Source organism: Lithobates pipiens, unplaced genomic scaffold, assembly GCF_037356315.1.
Source record: "Lithobates pipiens isolate NorthernLeopardFrog02 unplaced genomic scaffold, aLitPip1_a1.2 Scaffold_18, whole genome shotgun sequence".
Taxonomy (NCBI): Eukaryota; Metazoa; Chordata; class Amphibia; order Anura; family Ranidae; genus Lithobates; species Lithobates pipiens.
This window is the reverse complement of record NW_027507758.1, coordinates 76,305,652-76,326,203: the sequence shown is the minus strand read 5'-3', so window position 1 is coordinate 76,326,203 and position 20,552 is coordinate 76,305,652.

Here is a 20,552-nt window from a genome sequence, read left to right as displayed (position 1 = left end):
AATAGTCACTATTGGTGTTCCTCATGCTGTTACCCTGCGCCTCGATGTGTCCCCATTTGTGCGGCCTCAGCTCCGGGGGAGGCTTTGATTCCCCCTTGGCATCATCTACCCTGAACAATATTACTTTTACACTTTTATGTAATTATAGGTAAGAGCGTCTAGCATATTCTTGCCCTTTTTTCCGTTTTTGTCCAGCAACTGTTCATCTGGTAATTTTCTACTTCTTATCATAGATTATTGCACCCGTCTTATTGCTCCTGAAGAGTGGGAGTCCCCACGAAACGCGTAGAGCCTTAGCCTTATGCTACACCTTCAACATCATGTGATCTTGAGACTCCGAATTAGTGATATTAATTTATCATTTATATTTTTATTTATTTATTCTATTTATTTATTTAATCTTATATTTTATTTATTTTTTTCTTTTTTTCTTTTATTGATTACATGACTGTTGTTTATGAAGCAGTATAACTACATTACCGTGTACCAATGTCTCTATTACCCATAGATTGGTTTTATACTTTATTATTATCAACTGAATCATGTTATTCATGAATTATTATTACTTTATTACTATGTATCAAGATAATTATTTTATTTTTTATTATTTTATTTTTTTCTTTGTTTATCAATTATGCCATTATCATGTAACAATAAATAGCTGAGATCTTATTGAATTATATTATTATGTTATCTTTCTGATTTAATGTTTATTTTTTGGAGCCCATGATCACATGATTTCAAACCTTTTTGTTCTTAGCTATGCTTCATATAAAGTCCCAATTTTCTTTTTGCCACTGTTGCAAACTCTTTACAAACTCTCATTAACAACTTATCATCCCATCCCCTTCAACTCTTCTCTACGTTTAACTCTCTACTTCGTCCTCCACTGCCTCCACCCACTAACTGACTCAATGCCCAAGAGATCATCAATCACTTCAAACAGAAGACTGATACAATTCGCAAGGAAATCTCTACTGTTCAGATACCCTCCGCGCTTTACACCTCATGCGCTCAGGTACAATCATTACTTCCCTCTTTCAACCCCACCACTATAGATGAGGTTGCTAAATTACTTGCTACCGTCCATCTTACCACCTGTCCTCTGCATCCCGTTCCCTTGCAAATGCTAAGTTCACCCTCTGACTCTATTCTACACTTTCTAACCCACATCTTCAACCTCTTCCTCTCTTCTGGCATCTTCCCCAACTCCCTAAAACATGCACTTGTCAGTCCCATACTTAAAAAGCCCTCACTGGACCCATCCATTCTTAACAACCTTTGCCCCATCTCTTGCTCCCCTTTTTATCCAAACTCCTTGAACATCTGGTCTACAACCGACTGAGCGACCACCTTACTGATAATAGCCTTCTTGATCTTCAGTCTGGATTTCGTCCCCAACACTCCACAGAAACGGCTCTCCTAAAACTAACAAAGAATCTACTAATGGCCAAAATCAATGGACACTACTCTGTACTCCTACTCTTGGACCTCTCTGCTGTCTCTGTGACTGTACTCTTCGCTGTTTCTCCTCCTACTTATCCTTACAATTCTACTTCCTCCTCTCCTCTTCCTTTCTTTGTTGGGGTCCCCCAAGGTTCTGTTCTTGGACCTTTCCTATTTTCTGTTTCAATATTTTTTATTGAAAAGTTGAATAAACAGAAATAAACAAGAGACTACAATCTGCTCCTTGTGCGCCCTCGCAGGGGCTACAAAGCATGAATGTAAAACCAAAGGGCCAGCCATCACATTATACTTATAATAAACAGAAGAAAAAAGAGGGAATATGAGTAGGGGATGGTATCGAGACTGGTTCCAGAACCAGGCAACTCGTTCCCTCGTCGTTTCCGGAGGGCAGGCCCTTCTTCCACCACCCCCTCCAACGGGGGGCAGCAGAATTCGTTAGCAATGGGAGAGATTACAAAGAAAAGTGAAGAAAAATAGGGAACAAAAGAAGAAAAGATAGAGAGACAAGAAGGGGAAGGAAGGGGGGGGGGAACGTTCGGGTGTGGGTGCCTCGCCAAGAGGAGTCAGACCAAGCCCAGGCATGCAGCTTGGAGCGCGGGGAACTCATAGGAGATCCACGGCTCCCAGATTTTTAGAAATTTAGCATGAGAATCATGAACAATACTGGACATACGTTCCTGCAGTAACATTGCAGTCATGCGGGTTTTAACACCTTGAAAATCTACCCGTTGGGACTTCCAGGCTTGGGCAATGGTCCGCTTGGCCGTTATAAATAGATAAGTAGCCAACTTCTGTTGAGGGCCCTGCAAACCAGGTGGACCTTTCCTATTTTCAATCTATACCTCCTCCCTAGGTCAGCTGATACCCTCCCATGGCTTCCAATACCACCTCTATGCTGATGATACCCAAATCTATTTCTCTACCCCTCAGCTCACTCCCTCCGTTGCCTCACGTATCACTAATTTACTAACAGATATATCAGTCTGGATGTCACACCACTTCCTCAAAATCAATCTATCCAAAACCAAATTTATAATTTTTCCTCCCCCATGTGCCCCTTCCCCTTCCCCGATCTCTCTGTCAAAATTTATGGCACAACTTTAAGCCCATCTTCGCTTGCCAAGGTCCTAGGTGTAGTCCTGGATTATGAACTCTCCTTTAAGCCCCACATCCAATCATTGTCAAAATCTTGCCGCCTCAACTTCCATTACATATCAAAATACGCCCCTTTCTAACCAATGACACAACAAAGCTCTTAATTCACGCCCTGGTCATCTCTCGCCTCGACTACTGTAACTGCCTTCTCATTGTTACCTCTACATAGGTTATCCCCCTTCAGTCCATCATGAATGCTGCTGCCAGACTCATCTACCTTACCAATTGCTCTGTGTCTGCTGCTGTTTGCTACTCCTCTCTGTCAATCCCTCCACTGGCTTCCGCTCACCCAACAAATTAAATTCAAAATACTACCAACTTCTTACAAAGCCATCCACAACTAAGTCCCCAGCTACATCACTAGCCTAGCCTCTATATACCAACCTATTCATTCTCTTCATTCCTCTCAAGACCTCCTGCTCGCTAGCTCCCTCCTCACCTCCTCCCATGCTCACCTCCAGGACTTGTCCAATCCTATGGAACACCTTACCACAAACTGTCTGGTTATCTCCTAGACATGTGCAATTCGTTTCATACGAATCTCAAATTCGTACGAATTTCCCTAAATTCGTACGTTCGGGAGGATCCAAAATACGAATTGCCATGCGTCCGAATTTTGTACGAAATACGAACTTTTGTTTACGAATCCCTAGGAGGAAGTCAGCACAGGGATGGTGGGAGCCCCTCATCTAACGAAAATTCGTATTTCGGATAGGAAATTCTTCAACGGAATTTCGTATTTCGGATAAAAACCAAACTTCCACCAGCATCGACTGTCATATTGAGGTATATTTTTGCCTTTAAATTCATCGTAACGAACGTTCGTACAAGTTAACGAACCTAACGACAATTCGTATTTCGTACGAATTGAAATTGAATTTCGGACACGAAATACGAAGTACGAATTAATTTTAATACGAACCGTAACGGAACAGAACGAAACAAATTTATTGACGGGGCCCATGTCTATTATCTCCTACTATATTAGCTTTTAGATGATCCCTGATCACTTTCTCCATCACCTCATCCCCCACAGTTATTACCTTTTGTTCCACTTGACCCTCCCTTCTAGATTGTAAGCTCTAACAAGCAGGGCCCTCCGATTTCTCTTGTAATGATTTGTATTGTAAGTGTACTGTCTTGCCCATGTTGCAAAGCGCTGTGTAAACTATTGGCGCTATATAAATCCTGAATAATAATAATAATAAGCAGGATTGGGCACACTGGGTTTACTACCGCTTTAACCACTTGAGACCCGCTCTATAGCCGAATGACGGCTACAGCGCGGATCTCCTTTTCCGGGACTACGTCTATTGACGTAGTCCCGTGCACGAGTGGCCTGCGCGCCCCCTGAGATCGGCGAGTCTACGAGACTCGCCTGATCACTGATCTGTGCAAGGGGTCGGTTCCGACCCCTTATCACGTGATCAGCTGTCAGCCAATGACAGCTGATCATGTGATATAACGGAGCCGGTAATCGGCTATTATTCCTCCTCACGCTGTCAGCGCGAGGAGAAAAAAAAAAAGCCGATCACCGGCGGCCGTGATCGGGACATCAGTCCCGATCACGGCCAGCCTTGCTAGTGCCCACCTGCCCCCTGCCAGTGCCCACCTGCCCCCTGCCAGTGCCACATTAATAAAAAGTAAGTGCCCCCGTCAGTGCCACCCAGCAGTGCCCATATTGCCACCCAGCAGTGCCCACAGTGCCACCCAGCAGTGCCCACAGTGCCACCCAGCAGTGCAACCCAACAGTGCCCACAGTGCCACCCACCAGTGCCCACAATCTGCCTTAACAAATGTGCTGCACCCCAGTGCCACATATCCGTGCCCATCAGTGTCATCTACCAGTGCCCAGCAGTGTCGCCCATCAGTGCCCAGCAGTGCCACCTATCAGAGCCACCTATCAGTGCCACCTATCAGTGCCCATCAGTCCCATCTATCAGTGGTACCTATTAGTGCCCATCCGTGCCACCCATCCGTGCCACCCATCTGTGCCACCCATCCGTGCCATCTTATCTGTGCCCATCTTTGCCCATCAGTGCCGCCTTATCTGTGCCCATCGGTGCCGCCTTATCTGTGCCTATTAGTGCTGCCTTAACTATGCCTATCAGTGCCCACCAGTGCAGCCTATCAGTGCCCACCAATGCAGCCTATCAGTGCCCACCAATGCAGCCCATCAGTGACCACCAGTGCACCCTATCAGTGCTGCCTCATCAGCGCACTTCAATGAAGGAGAAAAATGACCTGTTTGCAAAATTTTATAACAAACTATTAAACATGATTTTTTTTTTTTTGCATCTTTTTTTGTTTGTTTAGCAAAAAATAAAACTCCGAGCTGTAATTAAATACCACCAAAAGAAAGCTCTATTTGTGGGAAAAAAATGATAAAAATGTCATTTGGGTACAGTGTTGTATGCCCGCGCAATTGTCATTCAAAGTGCATCAGCGCTGAAAGCTGAAAATTGGTCTGGGACTGAGGGGGGTTTAAGTGCCCAGTAAGCAAGTGGTTAAGGAAACAAGCTCAACTGGTAGTCGCTACAGTCACACTTTTATTCAACAATGCAGCAAACACAGGTTTAATTCTGGAGGGATTTGTTTGCCAAGTCCATAGCATAAAACCAACAAAACATTTGCTCATCTGACATTATTCTGTATGGTATTTTGGTAAACTTGGAAATGTATTTTCCCCTTGATGACGGCAAGTGGTCCAGGTCCTGAGGCAGCAAAGCGTGCCCAAATCATGATGTTCTCTCTGCTATACTTCACCGTTGAGATGATGTTTAGATGTTGGTGAGCTGTGCCCTTTTTGCACCATACTTACAGTAGTTCTGAGTATTCTTCCCAAACTTTTGTTTCATCAGTCCACAAATTTTTTTCCCAGTAGCGTTATGGTTTGCAAAGGTGCTCTTTGGCAGACTTCAGGTGCATAGTCATTTTTTTTTTGGAGAGCAGCAGCTTTTTCTGTGGTGTTCTACCATTGACACCCTTTCTGTTCAAAGACTTCCGTATGGTAAACTTCTGAACAGAGACGTTTGCCAGTTCAAATGATGTCTTCAAGCCTTTAGCTTTTACTCATCAGTTCTTTTTTACCTCACTGATGATTCTGCATTGTGCCTTAGGAGTCATGTTGGCTGGGCGCTCACTGCTAGGAAAAGTAGCCATAGTGCTAAACTGTCTCACAAACAGTGTTAATTTCATCCACTAAATTAATACTATTTTAGTCTACTTAAATACGACTAAAACTGAAACAACTGAGATTACTAAAATACGACTAAAACTAAAATGGCATTTTAGTCAAAAAACTATGATGAAAACAAAATTGAAATTTGATGTCAAAATTAACACTGGTCTGTAGTGCATGTTCAAACCTTAATACCATAAATAATAACATATTCGATTTTTGACTCCAGCAGTATATATTGAGTTTGAGAGCTGGATCTAAAATTTTCCGACAACAAAATCCAATCAGACTTTTTCTGATTGTGTGTAGAGAATTCCGACGCACAAAGTGCCACACATACTCAGAAAAAATTTGGAGACAAAAGCTATTGGCTACTGGCCTCTACGTTGTCTGGTCATACGTTTTATACGTCACCTCGTTCTGAACAATCAGATTTTCCGACAACTTTGTGCGACTGTGTGTATGCAACACAAGTTTCAGCCAAAATCCGTTGGAAAAAATCAGATGGATTTTGTGGTCGGAATGTCCGACCGTGTGTATGTATGCATAAGACTAAAACTAAATTGAAACTTGCTGCCAAAATTAACACTGCACATAAAAACAAGTAAAAAAAGAGGGGTCCATCCAAAATCCTCACCAAATTCTTATCCAAGCATGGAGCTTGGCTAGCCGGGAAAAATGCCTGAATAGGAAAGGTGTGGATCGAACTTGTGTTCAGGCCCAACCTAAAGCTCATCCCCTAGTCAAGGTGAAAAAAATAAATAAATAAAAATTCAGTATATCTCTGCAATACATGAAAGCTTCTCCGTGTATTTTCCTTCATCTGCTCCTAACTTCCCTAGTGAGTGGGGACACATGTAGCAATAAAAACCTAAATATTAAAAGTATTCAATGCCTTTTTTTGTTATCCATTTATTGTATTGTATTATATTTTATAATAAAGTTATTTTTCTTTTTTTCTGTTTAATCTTTGTGGTGTGGGCATTCATTTCAAGGACACTTTTTAGCAATAAATATCTGATGGAGGTTATAACTTTTCCACACTTTCCCTAAAACAGCCAATTGAGACATTACAGCACATGGACACTTGGACATTCCCCTAACTTATAAATAGACCCGATCCGGCGGCCATTTTACATTCTTTCGTATGTCACTATAGGGAGAGGTTGCTGTGTGGAGCAGGGAGAGACTGCAGTGACTCAAATCGCTAGCTATTAGGTCCACAAAAGTTCTTTTAAGGACTGGTATGGTATTGGTGTAGTTCAGGATATAGGTTTGAGGCACTGCTAGTCAAGTCATTGTTGCAGCACCCTGTCTTTTGTCAGTGCAGAGAGGGACAGGACGCTGTGTGCAGCAGGGACAGTCAGTTTAATCATTAGCTGTTACTATTAGGTCCACAAAAGTCCTTTTCAGGACTGGTATGGCAAAGTAGTACAGGATATAGTTTTGAGTGCTATTCAAGTTATTGTTGCAGCAGCCTGTGTTTTGTCAGTTTAAATAGGGACAGACAGGAAGCTGTGTGTGGCAGTGAGGGACAGTCAGTTTAATCAGTAGCTGTTACTATTAGGTCCACAAAGGTTCTTTTCAGGACTGGTATGGTAATAGGGGTGTACACGTTTAATATTCTTTCTTACAAATATAGAAAGAATATTATACTTGACCGCTGCCCTTCTGCTGCAGTAGTCCTTTATCAGTATAGGGACTGAGGTACAGTCTGCTAATCACAACCTACTAGTTGCACAAAGGTCCTTATAAGGACTGGTAAGGTATTTCGTACTAGAGTATATAGGGTTGAGTGAGGTACAGTCTGCTAATCCTTAAGGACTGGTATAGGTCCACAATATATAGGGTTGAGGTGCACTACTGCTGACTGCTGCCCTATTCTGCAGCAGTCCTTTATGAGTATAGGGACTGAGGTACAGTCTGCTAATCACAACCTACTAGTTCCACAAAGGTCCTTATAAGGATTGGTAAGGTATAGTGTACTACAGTATATAGGGTTGAGTGAGGTATAGTCTGCTAATCCTTAAGGACTGGTATAGGTCCACAATATATAGGGTTGAGGTGCACTACTGCTGACTGCTGCCCAATTCTGCAGCAGTCCTTTATCAGTATAGGGACTGAGGTACAGTCTGCTAATCACAACCTACTAGTTCCACAAAGGTCCTTATAAGGACTGGTAAGGTATAGTGTACTACAGTATATAGGGTTGAGTGAGGTACAGTCTTCTAATCCTTAAGGACTGGTATAGGTCCACAATATATAGGATTGAGGTGCACTACTGCTGACTGCTGTCCAATTCTGCAGCAGTCCTTTATGAGTATAGGGACTAAGGTACAGTCTGCTAATCCCAACCTACTAATTCCACAAAGGTCCTTATAAGGACTGGTAAGGTATAGTGTACTACAGTATATAGGGTTGAGTGAGGTACAGTCTGCTAATCTTTAAGGACTGGTATAGGTCCACAATATATAGGGTTGAGGTGCACTACTGCTGACTGCTGCCCAATTCTGCAGCAGTCCTTTATCAGTATAGGGACTGAGGTACAGTCTACTAATCACAACCTACTAGTTGCACAAAGGTCCTTCTAAGGACTGGTAAGGTATAGCGTACTAGAGTATATAGGGTTGAGTGAGGTACAGTCTGCTAATGCTTAAGGACTGGTATAGGTCCACAATATATAGGGTTGAGGTGCACTACTGCTGACTGCTGCCCAATTCTGCAGCAGTCCTTTATCAGTATAGGGACTGAGGTACAGTCTGCTAATCACAGCCTACCAGTTCCACAAAGGTCCTTATAAGGACTGGTAAGGTATAGTGTACTACAGTATATAGGGTTGAGTGAGGTACAGTCTGCTAATCCTTAAGGACTGGTTTATCACGGTGCTGGTGTCAGTGCTTTATGTCACGCTGCTGATGTCAGTGCTCTCTATCACGGTGCTGGTGTCAGATCACTCTATCACGGTGCAGGTGTCATTGCTGTATGTCACGCTGCTAATGTCAGTGCCCTCTAGAGGTCGACCGATATGGGTTTTTCTCTGGCCGATGCCGATATTTAGAAATCGTGGTGGCCGATGGCCGATATATGATGCCGATTTTTTTGGGCCGATATGTTAGGCCGATTTTTTATTTATTTTTTCCTTTTTTTTTTTTCCCCCCTTCATCTCATAAAATCTAAGTTGGACAACTTTCACACTGGGGCGTTTTTCAGGCGATTTTGGGCTAAAAATAGTGCCTGTAAATTGCCTTCAAAACGGCTCCCCTGCAGTCTGTGTGAAAGCCCGAGTGCAGGTGTCAGTGCTCTATATCACAGTGCTGGTGCTGGTGATCATCTCCTGCACCCTCTTCTTTGCCTACCCTGACCTTCCATCGCCTCCATTGTCTCAAGAGTCCTAAATTGTCAGAATTTCACATATAAAAAAAGAATGCTTGTAGTTGTCGATCCCAGATTCCCCTCATACATGTGTTATGTCATTGGCTATGTGGTGGGACTATGTGTGCACAGCGAGTAATTATTTTGTGGCTGCAAATTTGACCTGTAGGTTTGTAAAGTTCGCCTCCCATTGAAGTCAATGGGGCCTGCCGCCAACGTTACGGTTCGCGAACTATCGGCCGCGTTCGCGGTTCGCGTTCGGGAAACGTTCCGTCGGAAGTTCAACCACTAGTTGTAAACACCTCTGAATATAGGGTTAGGTAGAAAATGGGACAACACTTGAACAGGGATAGAATTGTACACTCATGTAATCACACTCTTGAACCTAAAGCAAATGCACAGTGCAAGCCGCACTGACAGAAGGATCTGCTTGCACCGGACAAGAACAGATTGGCTGTTGTGCCTGCAGTATAAGAAGTTTGTTTTCCTTTTTTTGGTTTTGACTGATATTTCACTTCTTTAAAATTGCCGTAGGTCTGTGCTGTACTTCTCTAACTCGATATACACTTATATTTGTTGTCTCTTCAAAAAGAGATTTATTTTTCTGTGTTTTTAAAGGAAAATATAAAGCAAGCAGTTGCTGAGCTCCTTCTGAAGATGCTAGCTGCCTATTTGCCATTTCGATCTTATTGTGTCAACATTTTTTTCGGTGCGCTGACCAGAAACAAATATACAGATCAGTTCTGATCTCACTGACTTCGTAAATGAGGTCTAATCCCGCATATACACGTTCGGAATTCTCGGCGGAAAAAGCTCTGATGGTTTTCCCCGACAGAATTCCGACAGAATTCGGCTCAAGCTGTCTTGCCTACACACGGTCACATCAAATTCTGATCGTTTATAACGCAGTGACGTACAACACGTACGATGGGACTAGAAAAAGGAAGTTCAATAGCCAGTAGCCAATAGCTTCTGTCTCGTAGTTGAATCTGAGCATGTGTGATTTTTGGCGTGTCGGAATTGCATACACACGATCGGAATTACTGATAGAAAGTTTTTCCGTCGGGAAAATTGAGAACATGCTATCAATGTTTGGCTGGCAGAAATTCGAACAGCTAAATTCTGATGGAACATACACACGGTCACATTTTCCGATGAAAAGCTCTCATCGGTCTTTTTCTGCCCGGAATTCCGATCGTGTGTACGCGGCATGAGAGGTCTGTGTAAAAAAAAATATCCAGAGATAAACAAGCATTTAGCATTTTTACAATGTTTTTGTTACATAGTTTTTTTATTACTTTACTCAGCAATCCTTAAGACCTTCTCTCTCTCTGTCGCCATTATTGCACCATAAATTTATAAGGCTCATTTACACTAAAATCTCTGCAATCATGCATTTCCGTGTGCGTCATGTGCTTGCAGTGTGTTTATGTGCATCTGCAGTGCATTTTTTGGAATAATTTTTTCATTTACTTCTATTTTTTTTTTACTAAGTTGCATTTACATTTGCACTTGTGGTACATTTGCTTGTTTCTATGTGTGTAGCACCCTCCAGTGTGTGCTACTAGAAGTGTAATACAGGTAAAAGCATTTCTGGCTCTGGGATAAACCTAAGTCACTGAATTGCGCAGTGGCGGCCCGTCCATTAGGGGTGCAGGGGAGCCGCGCCCCTAATCTACATGCAGGGTGCCGGATGCATAGATTCCAATAGGTTTATTTATTTATTTATTTATTTTAGAAGCAGGTGCCACAGGCTCTAACAATAGGCTAAAAAAAAAAGGGTGGGCTCGGGGGAGCCCATCCAGTTGTGTGACAATAGCAAATTAATATTTAATTCATTAATATATGCTATTGGCTTCCTGCTTTTCCTATTGGACAATCAGGAAGTGAGTCAACCCAAATGGCTGAGAGGAGAAGCGATCATTTTGGCCACAAAGGGAAGGAGGGGAGAAGCCGCCAAGGACGAAGTCCCCACCATGGAGGAGGAAAAGATGCAAGAAGGAGACTAAGCTGCTAGGTGGGATAAGTGCAGGCTGGTGGGGGGACAGACTAGCGACCGACTAACCGATGGGGTTAGGAGTGATGGGGTGGTGACAGGTGTCTTGATTGCCACCCCCCAAAATGTACAGCACCAGCCGCCGCTGGATTTGGGTAAGGGTTATTAGAGGCCAGGGCTGGATGACCAATCCTGGCAGCTCTCTGGCACCTCCCCTTGGTATCAGGAGATTTGGAGAACATTCTAGAACTAGTGGGTGGACGTGAGGAGGAGCTGCCGTGAATATTTATGGGCTCTCAACCAATCCCCAAAAGTGGGCTGGCAGGGACCTAGATTAAGCCATAAATAGACATTGGCCATGCCAATGGCCACAGGGAGTCGGGCGGAAGATGGAGAAGCAGTGCTAAAGAGAGGCTGTCGATGGCCATTGAGGGACCCCTGCCAGGGAGGGTTTTTGCTTCGAGCTGGAGCTTGAGTGGCCTGGAAGGATCCTATTACAGGAGGCAGTGGAGGGATTCATGCCAGAGAAGCAGCGGGAAGGTGCAAGCAGAGACAGTGAGTAGATCAGCACGGTGCAGGGACAAGACAAGGGAAAAAACTGTCAGCTGTAACAGTGCTTTCTTGAAGACTGCAGAGTGCCAAGTCCTCATCTAACCTTGCCCTGGGAGATCTCCATGTGTGTGTTCCAGTAGGGCTGGGACAGAGAGTCAGTCAGGAGGAATGAGAGGAAGAGCAGCCAGGCATGGCTGGTGGCAGCTAGGTGGGCCTTTTGGCTAAGATAAACTGTAGTATCTGTTCTTAGCAGTTGCCAAGAGGAGGCCCTGTGCTGCTGCCCCGACTATGGTGGGGGTTGGGGTTGTGGCTATGCAAATCCTCTGGTGTAATGGTACCTATATTGTCAGTATCGGTAGCAACTGAACCCAGGGTGCCCATACGTCATTGGGGACCGGGATTAGGTTCTACCTAAGAAAGCCGGAAGGGTGCTCTTGGTAGGGATGGGGGCTGCACTGGTCTGGCAGAAGGCCATGTCCCAAAGAAAGCCTGTGGTCCATGTGCCCTGGAGTAGCAGTCCAGGGGTGCCATAATATCACTGTGAGTGAGGGTCACCTTGAGTTATGGCACCTAGGTCACTACACCATCACACTTTTTTCACATCTGCCTCTTGGGCCAGGACTTTTGGCTAGGACCAGAAGAATTTTTATTCCTGACTGGAAGACTGGCCATTGTTTCACACAATGGCACCTATGCACTTTTTCCACTTCCCTTTTCCCCACTTTTTTGTTTGTTGTATATGTAATTTTATCTCTTTTTTTTGGTTGTTGGGTTTGTACACTTCACGTTTGATTAGTAGGGTGTAGGTCCTCGGGCCTGCTCTGAACATCTTGTGAGGGGGTGGACTTGGCCTTCTGGCTTGGTTTGCCCTCTCTCATGTGGTCTCCCTTTGGAGGAGCCCCACCTAGTGCTTGGGGTGGTCTGTTTCAGCAGACCTCCCAAAGAACAGGGTCCATCTGGTTTCGGCCAGATGGACCACGTGAAAGTACCCTAGTCCCCGTCTGGAGCCTAATGCCCTGGGGGATGCGGGCAAAGGCCCCTTCTTTTTGGAGGACCATATATATACCCTGTGCACTTTCGGTGTCTCACTTTTTGGTGTGTACTTTTTTTTTTTGCACCAGAGTTTTTGGAGTGTGCTCACACACCATGGGCTTAACAAAAAAAAAAGCATTCTGCAGGCAAGTGGAGCTAGGATCAGTGGCCACAGGAGAGCAGAAGGAGAGATGTTATGCTGTTCACTTCATCTGTGCTATTTTGTCACAAGACTGAGAGTTCCTGCCTGTAATGGGCGTTTGCTGAACTGGCAATATACTGCTAGTTCCACCAGGAGTGAACAGCACATGCTGTACAAAGGATCTGAGTTTGTGCAGGAGGAAGGAAGTTGTCCCTTTGTTCTGCATTTGAACATTTTCAAGTTGGGCATCCCATAATTCCCCAACCTCATCCAAGTTATCATCCCCTAATAAAAACAAGCCAAGGACTGTTTTCTAAGTTGGAGTGAATGAAGGAAAAGGCTATGTGACTGTCTGCATGGCAGTGGGAAACCCTAACTTCAGCGACTCCTACGGGGGAGTGCTACATGTGCAATTGAATTGCATTCTGGTGCAGAAAAAGGCAGCATGCTGTACCTTTTTTTAAATGCACATGAAAGCAATGTTGTAAACTAAGCTCATTGGAATACATTCATTTTTCGTGCATACATATTCGTACTATGTCTAAAAATGCACCTGACTGCATCTGGTGTAAACAGCCTCAGATAAACACATTTAAAAGGTAAGTTCAGCTTTTCCTAAAAAATGGAAACCTGAACTAACTCCAAATATCCTGGCCACCATTCCAGACCCCACTGCACAATACACAGCTCGGGATGTGAGTATCTGTCATATTGCTGTGCATAATGGCAAGTGCTCATTGGTCAGTGCAGCAGCCACATGACCATGCTGACCAATGGGAAGAGCATCTGAGGCTCCTTCTGGTACGATGTCCCAAAAAAAAAAGCTTTCTTATTGGTCAGCTATTGCAAGCTTTATAATGAATACTCACCCTCCTCTGTTTGTACTGTTTAAGTGATAAAGTGTAGCGCTATAGAATATAATAACAACAGTCATACGATGAAGATGACTCCATTAATACCAATGAATACGGTGACACTGTGCTAATATAAAATACAAGTCAAATTAATAATTCTGGGCCACAATAAAGTGTGGATGTGAAAATTGTGCAATTCATACACTGAAAAATTACCAATGATATAAAATACAAAAAAAAAGGAATATAAACGTGAATAATGAAAGTTCATCCAAATCCAAACGTAGAAATCACCAAACTGGAGTGAAATGATGTCTACATTAAAAAGTCTGTATGATGACAATGAAGGATCATAACTGATTGTAAGGGTCACCAAAGTTGTGCATCCACCACCAAGGAAGGAAGGTAGGTACTCTTACCAGAATGTGTGGCAGAGAGTCAAACACACATAGAAGTTGGGAATCCACCAAAACATTTTGGGAACAGCAGGCTCAGATGATCAAGGCTGAAGATCCGGCATGGAAGATGTAACTCCAACAGACTGTCACTGGAATTTTTAAAATGCTGTGCCAATGTCTCATCCGCAAAGGTGTGCATAAAAATGATTTATGAAACAAAAATGCTCCACATAGTGTAGGTCAAAAAGATGGGTGGATTTATGTTAAAATGAAAGTACAAACACCAATGATGATGTGTACAAAGTTAAAATGTGATCACATTAATGATGATTAATTAAAGAGAACGTAATGTATGGTGAGCTGGCTCTCTTTGCTCATACACTATGTGGAGGTCACAGCCTGTGAATTTCCCTTTGGAAGATTCATCTTTTGAGTATGAAACAACTGATGTTTTTTTTCACTTCCGGAATGAATGTTGGTTTAACTTATTGGCCATCCCATACATATATTTTTTTCATATATATTTTTTGGTAGCCTTTTAAAATACCCTCCTACTCTACAGGCCTTTTACCATTGGAGTTCCTATATCCCCCTCTGTGGTGCACCAAATATCTCCTATTGTCAATATCCTCCTGACATTTGAGCTGCTAATTTGATATGTATAGGATATACATGGTTATCAGGTGGGGATCTTTTGAATTTAGTTCTTTCGGCCTATGCTTTTCTGAGAGTTTTTTTTTTATGTGTTTATATTTCTCATTATCATGTTATATCTTGTAAAGATTTTTGTATGATTCTAATATATTGTTCTCAACTTATAGTGACCATACATGCAGTACTTATCTCCTGAGGAAGCCATTGTATGGCGAAACATGTACAGAAAGAAAATACTGCTTTCCATCTACTATATCAGTGATTCTCAGCCAGGGTTCTGTGGAACCCTAGGGTTCCTCCAGAGGTTGCTAGGGGTTCTTTCAGCATTAGGCAATTTCTGCCTCTCAGTTAAGTACCCACATACACCATTGATATTTTTAACTATCTGTAAGGAGGTAATTTTTCCCAATGACCACAAGTGTAAGGGCCATTCTTCCCACTGACCATCACACTAATGTATCATGAGTTGTAGATTTCTAATTTTTAGCAGGGGTTCTCTGAGCCTGGAAAACTATTTCAAGGGTTCCTCTGTGTTGAAAAGGTTGAGAAAGGCTGTACTATATGGTTGTTGTATGATAATATCCTGATGATTTTATCTATGCATAATACATTTGATATTTTTATATATCGGTTTTGATTTGTTTATGGCATCCTAAAAATCCCACTATCTCTTTCCTATCACAATTTTTGCAAGGAGGTCTATTGTTGCTTTTGGGGATCTATTTTTGCGAGGATGTCTATTGTTGATGGGAGGTCAGTTGTTGCTGGTTTGGGATCTATTTTTGCTGGGGGTGGTCTTATGTTGTGAGGGGCATCGATCGTTGCTGTAAGGGATCTACTGTCGAGAAGGGGGGTCAGTTGTTCCTGGCTGCTGGAAAATCTATTGATGCTGGCTTCTGGGAATTATGTTGTTGCTGCCAGGAGTGTATTGTTGCTGGGGTGATATTTTGTTGCAGGGGCCCATTGGTTCTAGAGGAATCTATTGTTGCTGGGGGGGGGGGGGTATTTTACTGCTTCTCTTGTTATTATTCACAAAAACAATACATGGCAAAATGAGTTAGCTCTGTATTCTCTAAATGAGGTGATGCTGGGAGGTGGGTAGAACCAAGGGACAGTGCTCGGAGGTGGGTAGGGGGCAGAGACAAAGAATCACTCAGAAGGGGGAGAAGGGGGAAGAAAAATAGCCCTGCTACTAGCAGCTGTATTGCATTGGTGATAGTTCTATTACTAAAGCAATATGGCTGCTATGCCTCGAGGAGTACAAGTGACTAAAATTTTGCATTTATAAAATGACTCCATACACAGACAGATTTGTGGGTTGTCAATGGCTACTGAAACTGTCTGAAACGTGTATTTTTTTTTTATTTGGCTGGAGTTCCTCTTAAATTATTGTTTTGTTATGACACATCGCACCGCTCATTCACAGTCAATAAGCTCCTGAGATGCCGTGCATGCTGGGTAATCCAGCAGTGCACTCATAGTAATGTGTATATAATGCAGTTACATCTCATGCTGGTAAGAGGCTCCCAGTGTCAGCTCTGTAATCTTGTTTTGCATATTGAGATTATGGAGGGAAATCTAATTGCTTCTCATAGGAAGGAAGAATCTGCTTCAGAACTATGGACGTCACTATTTATTCAAGTGTTTGATTTTCAGCATTCAATATATCATCCTGGCAGAACCGCTTTTCAGCCTGCTGCAGATGGATTCAATCTGATTAATCATTTATGTTTTTGTTGCATCCCCCAATCCAATAACACAACCTGTTGGAACCCCATAGATAATATCCACTTGAAGACCAGGCCTTTTCTGGGACTTTGTTAACAAGTAAAAATCTGTATTTTTTGCTACAAAATGACTTAGAACCCCCAAACATTATATATTTGTCAGAGAATAAAATAGTGATTGTTGCAACTTTATGGAGAGATCTCAATCAGATCAAAAATAAAAAAACATTGATCTTAGGCTAAAAAAAAAAAAAATTGTGTTTACTCCTGAAGTAACTGATCAATGCAATATATTATTATTATCAGTTATGTATTACTTTGTCTAGTCCCTATAGTTTAGTTAGTCTATCTATACTCCAAGCACATGCTATCGTTAATATCACAATACTATAACAATTAGCTATGAAACCAAATACACGGTCTAGGATCAATCAAATCTCATTTATTTCCCAAGGAAATAAGAAAGCTTGCATAAGGTATCAATAGAAGTTACAAGGGTACATAGCATACAATCAGAATACAATATAAGCAATACTTATCAGATCTTCGCAGCTAAGCCTCATGATGGAAGTGAGAGGCCGAACTCATTGTTGAAACCCTTTTTTGATAAACACACCTCACCCATACCACATCCCATTGCCCACCCTCCTTTGCCTGTGGACCAATCAGCATCTCTCGGGCCTCTCCTCCCCCAGGCTAACCACCTCTGACAGTCCTGCCATAATTGGCCTCTGGGGGGCAGTGTCTGCCCATGAATTGCAACTGCTCTGACTGGGTTCCCATCTTGTGGTTCGATCTTGGACGCCCCTCCCACTCATTATCTTTCTTTTGTCCTTACAGACAGACCGGCGCCGTCATTGTTCTAAATGTCTTTGAAGCTCCGTGCACCCCAGGTGCGCTGAATAGAACTCATTCTGCTATTCAGATTCTGTTTTGGTGCCACATTCCTCTATCCTTTAAACATGTGTGACTGCAAATATCAATATGGCTGAGTTCGGCTGTACAACGGATGTGTAGAACTTTATATGTATAACATTAATTCCTGTTCGATTCCAACATATGCCGCTTTGCACCTAAAAGGTGCATACCACCCTTCTTTAGACACGGCTCCTATTGAACAGTCCATAACTGTCTTAACGTATGTAGTTCCCCAACATGTGCTTCCGAACCAGTACCTGTGGCACAGTCCTTAGCTTGTGTAACGCGTGGTTGTTTTCAACGAGCGTTCCAGAGACATCTCTCATGGAACAGTACACAATTATCTTACCACGCTGTGCTTTCAACGTGTGCAGAAACAGGTCCTATGGAGCAGTCCATAATTGTTTTACCATGTGATGTTTCCCAACACGTGCAGCTTTGCCATTGAGTGACACATCTCCACCATTCTTCAGCGACAGCTTCCATGTCACCATTCTGTATCTTGGGTATCTTCAGGACGGCAGTACAGGCAAGGGGTGTCCATTCATTCACCAGCACCCATTCAGAGCAACATATCACCCATCTTTCAGACCCAGAGTCATGAGGAGGGCCTTTCGCCCATGTTTTAACCTAACCTTTATCACACTACGCCATGACATAAATCAACCCATTACCCTAATATACATATATACATAGGACCCCTCAAATTATGCACCCTGCTCCCAACCTCCTATGATCTCTTACTGTGAATATGGGTCGGGATCCGGCAAACTTGCTCGCAGCGGCGTTGCAGGGCTCTGACTTGGCAGCAAAGTCTCCAATTTGTACACAGAGAGCTTACCGTCAAATCGTCCCTCAACTTGCATAGACAAATGGGAGACCCTTTTAGATAAATATCGCTTAACTACACATATAAATTTACAACAATTACCAAACCCACACAATTCCACCCCTGTGCCTGGATTTCAGAGATCATGCCCATGGTATACCATGCACCTCTACCTATGGTTAGGTTCAAGGAACCCTCTAGTTCCATGTCTAACACTACACCGGTATCTTTAGGACAAAGAAAGAAACTCGCTCATGTCCTAAATAATATCTGGGTGCCTCCTTCCCAGCAATGATCTCTCCATCCAGAACACAGAGAGAAATAACTTCCCAACATTACTCGGTCATCCCCACGTATTGACCTGGCATATAAAGGACATCATGGTCATGCTTCCGACAAAGGGAAATATCCACCTGCCTCCAGTGTTCATCTTCTGTGATCACATGTGTGATATAGCCTCAAATGCAACAAGATAGAATCCCCAGTCAGTAAGCCCATTGATGCCACCAAATATACAGACCGAGTCTGCACTTCTGTATATGGGAACATACAGCATAACACCTTTCACAATCCAACTTAGTACAGCCCATACAGGCATTCGACCACTACTTTGGATTAGTGTAAGCAACGTGTTTTGGCAAAATCTTACTGAGCGGTGATGCTAACTCATCAGGCCACTACCCCTCATACAGAGACGGTACAATCAGCTTGATGTTGGCTGATATTTCCACCTGCCACGGAGTGCGCGCCAGAGCCAATGACAGGTTTCTGTCCTCTCTACCACCCTCTCAACATGGTTGACAAAATCCGGAGCCATTCTAACCTGAGTGTTTCTGTGACTTCATTGAATGTTATCAAGGGTGCCACCAATCTCCCGGGGTAATAAAGTCACGCTCCTTCTCTGAAGCTATGGCTGTGAGTTTGTTCCTCAGGAGGCTGATGTCCCCTCCATTAACAACACCCATCCCAGCTATTGTTCCCCCCCCCAATATAGTGCTGAATACATCCCTCCTCTTTCGGGTTACTCCTCAGAAATAAGCATCCTGCATGGACCTCATTCTCTGGGAGTAAGTCACTGGTACAATGACCGCACTTGATTCAGTGTATACTCAGCACATATAGGGTGATAGGTTTTTATCAACCACCGTGAGCTGTTGCAGTGCCATATGGTGAAGTCATATGGTACCCTGGTAGCCAGCATTTGTTCCCTTTATTTTAACAGAGCATGCTCCTGTGTGTGTATTTACTGGCATTATCTGTGCAGGGTTTCAACCTCACAGGTGAGACATCAACCAGGCGTATCTTCCCCATGTCTAGTTCTGGTGTCCCGCATGTCCAGTAACCGAAAGCTTCTCTCTAGGACCGCTAGGATTGAGACACCACCCCTACGAGGACGTTTTCACCCCATTGATGTGTCACCTGGCACCCTTTAGTCTGACCAACAGCTACCTTATTATGCATAAGCGCCAGCCAGCCTGCCAATCTTGTCCACACTAGAGATGACTTCCAGTTCTGGGTGTCTGGGGATCTGTGCTTACAGGGACTCAGAAACAAAAATACAGTAGATTTTTGTGGATTCTGTGTAAAAATAAGTTTTACACGCCGTTCTGGGGTGCCAAATGAAGTAACTGATCAATGCAATATATTATTATTAGTGATGGGCGAACGGTTCGCCTGGCGGTCGTTTCGCTGCGAATTTCGGCTGTTCGCGGTCTGCCCGTTCGGCGGACTATTGGCGCCGTTCGCCCGGCGGACTTCCGTGTTTTTACTGTGTAAAAGAACTTTGACCTGATGACACATCCATCATGGGGTACAGGACAGCCAATTGAGACATTACAGCACATGGACACTTGGACATTCCCCCTAACCTATAAATACACCCGATTCGGCGGCCATTTTACATTCTTTCTTCTGTCACTATAGGGAAAGGTTGCTGTGTGGAGCAGGGAGAGATATATCGCTAGCTATTTGGTACACAAAAGTTCTTTTCAGGACTGGTATAGGTGTTAGGTGTATATAGGTTTGCTGTGCTACTGATTGTTGCAGCAGCCTGAGTGTCTTTTGTCAGTTTAGAGAAAGGGACAGAACGCTGTGTGCTGCTGTAGGGACAGCCAGATTAGTCATCATCATTAGCTGTTACTATCAGTTCCACAAAAGTGCTATTCCAGTAACCAGTTATTGTTCCAGTAGCCTCTGTTTTGTCAGTTTATATAGGGACAGGCAGGAAGCAGTGTGTGAGGCAGTGAGGGTCAGTTTAAACAGTAGCTGTTACTAT